Raw genomic sequence first — 10,213 nt, forward strand, 5'->3', positions numbered from 1 at the left:
ACAAACAATAACCCAAGATGTTGGCCAATGTAATTTCTCTATACTGGACTTACAAAACAGGCTTGTAAAAGCTTTGAAGAATCTCATGACAAGGGACAAAGAAGAAATGAAAAAAAATCAAGTTCTACAGTATTATTTGAATGGACTAAATATTAAAAGTGAAAGGAAGGGACATAAAGTTACTTTGTTGATCAAGGTTAAAATAGACATGTTGTAATTTCTAGTAAACCTTTATTGACATCAGGACTGAAATGGTGATGCTCTATGGATTTGTTTATATATAAGAAACAGAATACAGGAAGAAGAGATCAATTGTTATAATTTAAGAGATGAAAAGTTACTAAAATTATTTATACTTCTGATGAAGGTTGGAAGTAACTTCTGTGTACCTTTCCTTTTCTTTACTATAATCTTACTTTTTCTTTCTTTTCTATTTTTCTCCCTTTGCACTTTCTACTCTTTCTTTCCATTTTCTTCCTTCTAGATTGCATTAGTTTTTAGTATTTTAAATGTAATATTTAATAAATTACATTTAAAAAAGAAAATAAAATTGTTAGGTGACTTTGTACCAGTACTTTTTTGTGGCTTGCTACTCAGTATTTATCACAACATATTCCAGGAGGTAATGAGTGTGGCAGGAAGCAACCTAACTAGTTTATCATCTGCTAAATTATACTTTGGCCACATGCCCCTTTGGCAGCCCCATTTTGTGAATGAACAAGCTGCATTCTTTGAGCATGATGGCTTGCTCTCATATTGTCAAGCATGTTTATTTACCCAGAAAATTTATTGAGGATTCCTGCATTAACTGCTACCATTTCCCAACTTGGTAATAAAAGCAGATAAAATGTGGTGATGACAGTAAAATGAAAACCCTCTGGCAACATTCTATTATCCACAAGAAGACAATTTAAATAAACAGCAAAAGAAGTACCAATCAACTTTTAAAAGTGAAAAGACTTGATAATATTCTGAAGACTCATATCCTATTATAACTATAAAATAGGAGTGGACATAAGATGCTTTGTAAATCTATCATGATATGCTGCATTGTAGGATTCACCCTGTTAGATTTAATGTAGGCAGGAGTTTCATTTTTCACAGCCCTTGAAGAATAATTTTAGTATTGTTGATGGATATGTAATTCTTAATTAGCTTTGTGGGTTTATTAACTTCAGTGAACTAATAATATTAGCAGCTGTGAAATACCCATTTTGAAGACATCAGATATTTACTCATGTCCATTAAAATGGGTCAGAGTTTCTCATTATAATTTTTGCAAAGTGCTTTGTGTGGTTAATTAAGAACATGCCATAAAGCAAAAGCCAGAATTTTAGACACAGCTGTGTTTAAAAGTTCCACTTTTGAACTGTGTCACGTGTCCATGGGAACACGCTGTCAGAAACAATGAGTGCATTCAAGAGTGCAACAAACTGACCCTTGTGTGCCAACACTTCCTTTTTGACAATATTCCCTCTGTGATTCTAGTGATGACATGGCTCAAATTTTACTTCTTGTCTCAACATTTGTTTATATCTCAAAATGTGAGGTAGGCTTCTGTGAGAAGATGTGCTGTCAGTCGCTAGGCAAAGTGTGAGAAAATGTCAAGAATAAAGAGAGAAGAGGAGAATGGGGAAAGAGTAAAAGAATGAAACAACAGGACAAACTTTTTTCTGCAGGCAATCAAATGGTACTTAAAGTTGTCATTAAGATTCTTTTATATTTAAAGTGCTCAGAATGTTTGACTTTCAGTTTCATTTACATATACTGGTGTATACACCCATTAGGATCCTTAATAAAGGAAAAGTAAATATTTTCAATTATTTCTTCTTTGACACTGATCTGATTTAAGAATCAAATTAAGTGTGCTAAAAAAATACATATATTGGAATTTTGTCTGACGAGAAATGTATTTTCCTCTCCAATGTGAGACTTCATTTCAGAAATTATATATATATATATATATATATATATATATATATATATATATATATATATATATATGTAAAAAATTTTATTTTCAACTTTACAATACATAACAATCTTACAAATACTTCAGATAAAAAATAAAACAAATTGATACATACCACATTCGGTCTTGCCCACCCATTTCCCCCCAAACCGCATCCCACCTCAAACCAACTTACTTCTTTCCCTCTTTTTCTTCACTCACCCCCTCTCCTCCTTCACCTCAACCTTCCTACTTACTTCTCACCTTCTTCTCCTCCCTCTTAATGCGGTCCAGGGGAAATGCCCGAGCAGTTCCTCTCTCAAAATTAAAACATTAATATTATATACAATAAATTATATATTATGTTGTAGTCTAATCCAATCTAGATGCCTTTCAATGTATGGACCAATTTCTAGCATTCTTCAGCCAGCACAACCATTGCTGAGAATATTAAAATACAGTATAGATACTGTATATGGGAGAAGATTCAGAAAGGAGACTCCCAAAAGTCCTCTGTGCAGCAAGGAAAATAAGATTGAACAAAGAAAAATGGAGACAAAAAATCTCCCCAAACTTCCCCTTGTCCTGCATTTGTACATTTCCTGTATTTTATCTTTTCATAGCTGAAAAATATATATATACTACTCTCCATCCATTATTTAGTGTTGTAAAAAAGGACTATATTTTTAATGGAAATGCTAGCCATACATTCCAAAACATTCCAAATTAAGATGTTTGCCTGTAAACCCCTCCATAACTCATGACTCCCTCTTCCACACTCATCTGTTTAGATGTTACATTTTCTTTAAACTGCTTAACTTCCTAGATATTACTCAAAAAGCTGCCTCCAATATGGTATCTTCAGAACTAAGGTTTGAAGTGCAAGATTTCTTCCTAAGCATGACAAGAAAAGACCGGATCCCACTTTATTCTAATTAATCTACAGGACTGAAATCCTGCATATAATTACCTTTAAATATATTTCACTGAATCTAGTAATATCTGATGTCACAGACTCGGACTATAAAGCATGCTATAGTTCTTCAAGGAACTAAATTAAATGCTCTTGCAAATGCATATATTTTTCAAACCATGTTACTGCTGAAAGTACTAGAAGAACTCCATCCCCAGCACCACCTCTTGCCCCTCCCCCAAAAGAAAGAAAAGAAGGAAGTTTCAGAAGAGATGTAAAAAAATTGTTTGTAGAAACTTATTTTATTTGGGAAGAAGAAATGGCTATGTGCATCTAAATAAATATGGATAATCTAAAAAAGAACTTCATAAAAAGAGGGGAGAAATATTTTATCTACTTTAGTGTTTTAATAATAAAGTCCAGCTTGGGTCTCTTATATATGCTTTATGTTTTCATCTTTCATGCAAACTTTTCAAGATGTTTTAGAGTTCAACTCTCTTCATTCCCAGCTAACATGGAAAAATAGCCTCTGTCTATGACGGCAGTTTTGTTATTGATTTTAAGCTTTTTCTAATCAGAGTAATTGTCATTTAAATTATATGTAAACATTATATCTGAATAATAAATTAATAAAATCATCTATCATTATATCTTTCTTTATATCCTGTATATAAAAGAATGGGAAAGATAAATGTTGACAAAGCTATTGCCATAGAAACAGGTAACATCCTTTTATTCTATCATTCATGTTGAGACTTGGAAAGTCATTATAATTAAAGATTAATCTTCAAACCTATTCCAACTTGTTCATATTTGCAAGAAAAAGCACTATTTTTTATGAACTTTGCTTTATGTAGAGCTTTATCTCCAAGTCATTCCTAAGACATTTGCAATGTGAGCTAGAGTTTCAAAATAGGCAGAATTGCAATAAAGTTGGAATCTTTGAGAAGCATCCAAGACACGGTCACGGTTTCTTATTTTTGGCAACTTAGGCTTAAGGACATAAGAGATGATAGGAAGCCTCATACCATCCCCTTTCCCCCAAACATCATTTTTTTCTTAAATGCTTCTAAATTAGCCTCCCTTATTGTGTTTATTTTCCCTCTCAGTGTTGTTATTATCCTGTTTACCCAATGTCATTCTGTGAGCATCTCCAGACTCTTTTCGGCTAACACACACAATGCATTACAATTATACAATTATGCCATTGTAATCAAATAATTAAGATACGTTAAACATATATTAGAGCCTACAAAGAAAAATGAGTAGCAGGCATAGGCGAGTCATGAAGAAAGAGAAGGGCTTTAGTGACTGTGCTTATCTTTAGGCTTTAGTGACTGTGCTTATCTTCAGTTAGCTAAATAGAAGAGGCTAATCATAGTTTTACAAAAAGAAAAAAGATCATTTCAAGATAGTTTTTTAATAGCTTACTAATTGTGTAATTTAAATAAGACCATTCTACACTAATTTTGCTATATTTTATTTGTATATTTTTTATTCTGATTACATTTTCTAACAACTATTAGACTGGCAGAATCAGGTTAAAGCCAATATTCTACCTAATTCTTATTAGTCAATTTTCCTCAGTACAGACTGTCTCATAGCAATAGTGCTTAGACTTATATACCGCTCCATGCTGCTTTACAGCCCTCTCTAAGCAGTTTACTGAGTCAGCATATTGCCCCCAACAATCTGGGTCCTCATTTTACCGACCTTGGAAGGATGGAAGTCTGAGTCAACCTTGAGCTGGTCAGGATCAAACTCCTGACAGTGGGCAGAGTTAGTCTGCAATACCATTATGCCCTCACAGCTCCTCAGATGGAAGCTATAACAGTAAAATAAGTTAAAAGAGGGATCATCTCAGAATCCTTATGTAACCACAAGTGAACCTTTGAGTGCCATTGACCCTTATATAACTTTAATCAGGTGCTGACAGTTAGTTGAGAAGATTCCTGTACATAGGCTTTTAGCAATAAATTGACTTAATTGAAGCTTCACATGTGGATCTGATCTTTCATGCCTGTCAGAAATGGAGTTATGACTATCTTTTGCACTTATGGCCATCAAAGCATCCCTGCTGTAACATGATCAAAATTTGGGCACTAGGCAATCAGCCCACATCACAGCATCCCACAATCACATTCTCCTGCTTCACCTCTCTACACTCAAATTTCTTCCCTCTATCTCTGTCCTCTTGGCCTCCCAACATGGCATGGCCATGAAGATGCTACAGTATTCCACCACCACCTACCACTGCCACTGCCCTTTCCAGTGGATATTCTCCTTGTGCTGCCACCTTCTTCTTCCTGCTTGGTGTCACCTCCCCTCCCCTTGACTAGCCAATGCTGGCTGGCCTTAAATCCCAGGGTGGTGAGGGATAGAATGGCAGCAATGGGAGGTTGTGAGCCCAGTGCTGGGAGAGCCACTGTGTTGGGGCTTGAGGTTGGCTGGCATTAGCGACCCAAGAAGGAAGGACATTAGTGAATGCCAAGGAGGAGGAAGAATATGATGGTGGTGCTGAAGAGGATGACAGTGAAGAAGGTCTGTTGAGGGGGATGGCAGGTAGTCAGCACTGGTGGCATACAGTGTTGTCCATCTCAGCATGCAGTGCAGAGGTGGGGAGTAGTGGGAGATGAAGCAGAGGCAGTTTGGCCAGGACAAGAGAAGTGAATTTGGCTTCTTCTGCCTCAGTGTTCCCTGAAAGCATTCCTCCATTGCTTTTAAATATCTGAGGCTTGGGGTTGGAAAAGACCAAGCTGGGAATGGTTTGGATCAGGGTGAGAGCTTTCAAGAGATTATGAGACATGATCACCATTTGTGATCTTCCCACAGTCACAAGTCATGATTATGGGAGGTCCTCACTTAACAATAACAGCCAGGGACTGCTGCAATTGCCATTGCTAAATAGCATAGTCATGTGATGTTTCATTTAACAATCCACTTAGCAGTGGAAATTCTAATCCCATTTTGGGTTGTAATCCAAGGACTACATGTAATCCAGGTCAGCAACTACAAACCTTAGCTTTGAAATGGGAGAAAAGCTACTCTCTCACTGGCTTAATTTCAGTATGCACTGGATGCACAAGAAAAGCAGAAAAACATTTACTGTAGGTTACGTATCTGTAATGATAAATGATAAACATTTGATGTTGAAAAAGCAGAGAACAAGAAAAGTCCCACCCTACCTTATCTGAGAGGAATGGCTTCTCAGAGGCAAAAAGTAACTCAATGCTCAATTTCTTTCTAATCTACAGAAAGATTAGCAAAGTACACAGTAATCTCTTTAATAGTTATTTCTTGTGATTTAAAGTCTTCTAGGATGATTAAATTCATGCAGGTAAAATTGTAGCATTTCACGTGAAACTGAAATGTTCGAAGATGAAGCAGATACTTGATTCTTTAGATCAGGGGTGTCAAACTCAATTTCATTGAGGGCCACATCTGCATTGCGATTGCTCTCCGGGGGCCAGGTGGGTGTCGCCAGGGTGGGTGCGACCTACTGGGTGTCGCCAGGGTGGGTGCGACCTACTGGGTGGCCGTGGATGGAGTGGGTGTCGCCTACTGGGTGGGTGTCACCTACTTGGTGGGTGTCGCCTACTGGGTGGGTGTGGCTAGCTATACATCGTTCGCATCAAGGGTGCCTGTGGGGGCCTGGGCAGGAGTGGAACAGATCTGAGGGTCTCTGGCAGAAGGGGGTGGGACCGGGGCAAGTGCCAAGGCATGGTCCACTGGAGGAGCCTCAATGCACCTCTCAGGCCATGAAGGGGGGGGGCTAATGGAGCTAAGACTGAATGTGTTTCAGCATAGATGGCCACCACAAAATTGTACATTGGCTCCCAGCTGGCCTGGGCCAGGGCCAAGGCAGAGGGGGGCGTTCCCTCACTGTTTCCAGGATGGCTTCGTGGGCCACATGAAACCACTTCTCAGGCTGCATTCGGCCCCCGGGCCTTGTGTTTGACATGTCTGCTTTAGATCTTTGGACTTGATTTTTTTAGATCAAAAAGTGGTAGAGTTAAAAGACATTTAAAAATCACCAAGCTTGAAAATTCTGATAAACAACATACAGAGATGTCAAAACAGAGTTGAAAGTAAAGTAAAATGTTCCAGATCAAAGAAAAAATTTACAGAATCCACTTAATAGAAATAATTTATATGTCATGGCCTCAGAGCCAGGTTCTAAGATGCAGGTGTATGAAGTCCCATTAGGAGTTGCACCTAATGATTCAACAGCCCCTGAATCCAACACCGATGCCTCCTAGGTCTTTCCTCAATCAGCATTGATCTTTCTTTAGCTAACAAACCTTAGCCTAGAATCCTACACCTTTGCAAAGTAACACCTCACAAGCAAGTGGAATGATGCTGCAGGCAAGTCCCATGCCTCACTATTGGCAACCACTGAATAGGGAAAGTCTCCGCTGTACACAGTCAATAGGAGAGGGCTTAATCTATTCGGGCACTGCCTCTATTTCTGGAAGCAACTTTGGTCTCTGGCTTTGTGATTTGTGAATTCCTGTTCTTGAGTGTTGCTTTGTTTTACTCTTAGTTTGTTCCTGACCAAAATCTCTGATTCATCCTGTGGTATTTTTCCAGTTATTTTGTAGTATTGAATTACAGATTTGCTATTTGAATTACGCCTTCTCCTCAGTCTCTAGTAAATTCTTTCTCTTGCTTCTCCAGCAATTCCTCATTGCCTTCCCCTGCCTGTCTGCTACCATCTCTTTAGACAAGTCTTCTTGACAGTTTTACAAGTCTTGCTACAAATTTACCAGCACCTCTGAAAGCCTTGTCCACCTACCAAGCAGCTGCATTCCACCCAGATTTTGCCTGTCTACTGTGTAAGTATTTTCTGCCTTCAATGCATCCAGGGCATGATGTTAGAATGATGTTTAAATATTCTTTACAATGCCAAACATGATAATCTACAGCAGTCTTTATGGATAAATTTACATTTTTTCCCACTGCATCTGGAATAAAAGCTAGAAATTGAAACTGCATGTCCATTCTATTCAGTACAGAATCCCAGTGCTCTCATAGTCATTTTATGATTTATAATAAAAATAGTTTTCAACTTACAACCATTCATTTACAGACTGTGCAAAATAACAATGGCACTGAAAAATGCCTTATGATCATTTCTTAGACTTAGAACCATTGCAGAATCCCCAGTCACATGATCAAATTTTGGGTGCTTGGCAGCTAGCAGATATTTACAATAGTTGCAGCATCCTGGAGTCATGTGATATGTCATAGTGGACATTTGAATTTAATGTATACATATTTCTCATAAATTAGACTGTCTATGGGTGAGACTAGTGTAGTGCAGTGATAAGGTGAGCATGTAACATGCTGGTTTAGATGCTGGGTTAAGACCAGGGTGAATAAGATTCAAGTCCATTCTTAATTGTGTAAGCTAAGTGGATGATTTTGGTCCAGTAATCATCTCTCAATCAAACTATTTCACAAAGTTGTTACAGAAGTATTATTTTCTGTCCTGAGTTATCTGATGAAAGACAAGCAATTGATACACATAAGAAATTTAAGAAATTTATTTTATCTATAAGATGTATTGGGCAACTATACATTAATTGAAATTCAAAATCTGTTACTACTGCAGTAACTTTGATTAACAAGTATTTAACATTCGTAGAAGAACAAGAAATAAGAATCACGGTTCTTATTTCTGAATTTCATTTTCATTTACAATGGATTAGATCATTGTGGCTGGAAATGTTAATCAAATTTTAGATCCTTGGTTAGATGGCTATATTGTTCCAGCTAAATTTAATTCTCATGGAAGTTTATATGATGGAGTTTAATTTGAGGGGTATAAGATACTTTTAAATTCTTCATGGTAGGAATGTATTTTTTTTTAAAAAAAATCTTATCAGTCTTGTTCCTTATTTGATTTTTAGTATCTCAGTCCCTAAATGATTGCATAGATGAATGCAATATTGGATTATCAGCAATATCCAATCACACTATGTAGTAATTCCATCAATTATTATGATAAATTTACATAAGAAAAAAAGGCAGTTGACAACTTAAATTGGAAAACTTTTAAGGCATATTTGTGGATATCTTATTGCATATGTTACATGGGAAAAATAAGGGTAATTTTTTGGGGGGAGGAAATAAAGTTAAAGAACATTTTAATTACATGTATAATGCAGTTCACACTGGAATTAATAAAGCTTATCTGTCTTGAAAGTTTTACATTTCTTTATGTATTTGATATACATAAATTGTTCAATGAATAATTAAGCAAATTGTGAGTGAGGAAAATATATATTATTGGCTTTGTTTGGAAAGCAAAGTAATACTATCTCTATTATTAAAGGCATTCAGGGCAATGTATGGAATGACTTTAATTTAATAAATCTTATTCACATAGACATACAGATACACACACTCAAGGTTAATACATACTGTGTTAAAAATTACTGAGGAGAGCATACAACATAACATAGCTCTTCATAAGATTACCATGCCCAAACTGCTTATAGATACTATAAATATGTGAAAACAAGACTAGTTCACAATACCAACTGAGTAGTATAAGGCATTTTTTTTTGCTCCTACATTGTTGGAGATTTAGAATTATGCTTTGACCAAAGTTTGTAAAATCTCCTTTAATAAGACTCATAAAGCTAAGATTTTGAAGTCTGATAAAGATCATGTCGATGCTGCTAACATCAGATGTTCTTGCTTTGACAACAAATGGAAATGCAGCCATTTTTCTCTGTTGCTTTTAGAGTTAGTTGATGCTGGGAGGGGAAATGTGGATGAGAGTCCAGCTAGTCATAACAATAATAACTCAGCTGTGGGAATCCAAGGTCATGGGGCCCAGAGTTGATAGAGTTTTGGCGGGCTGGAGAGCTGGGGAGAAAGCTCATGCTTCAAGCTAATTGGGGAATGTGATTTAAGACTGTTTATTGGAGGAGGGAATTGTGCTTTGATACTTTGTATCCAGGGGAGGGGAATTTAGTTTTTGGTTTCGACTATGTAGTGCCTCGAAGTTCTTTTGAAGAGTTTCATCTGTCGGAACTATGACAGATCATATGACTGTCTTGTTCATATTTTGGCAGTAATCTGGCACATAAACTACAGATTATATCACTTTCAATTATCCATTCTCTATAATATGTTTTGAATGTATGACATGTCTTGCTTTATTTTAAATTACTAAATGATATTTTAGTCATACATTTTGAAAACTAGAATTAGCAATGGTGATTTTGTTGGATATGAAAAAAGTCTTTGATATGATGTAGTCCAGATGGCAGAAACATGTTTTGGCTAAATATTGATTTCCTTCTTTTTGACATTAATATAATTACATTGTGATATTA

This window comes from Crotalus tigris, unplaced genomic scaffold (genome assembly GCF_016545835.1).
Source record: "Crotalus tigris isolate CLP2741 ecotype Arizona unplaced genomic scaffold, ASM1654583v1 scf7180000019154.1569036, whole genome shotgun sequence".
Classification (NCBI taxonomy): Eukaryota; Metazoa; Chordata; class Lepidosauria; order Squamata; family Viperidae; genus Crotalus; species Crotalus tigris.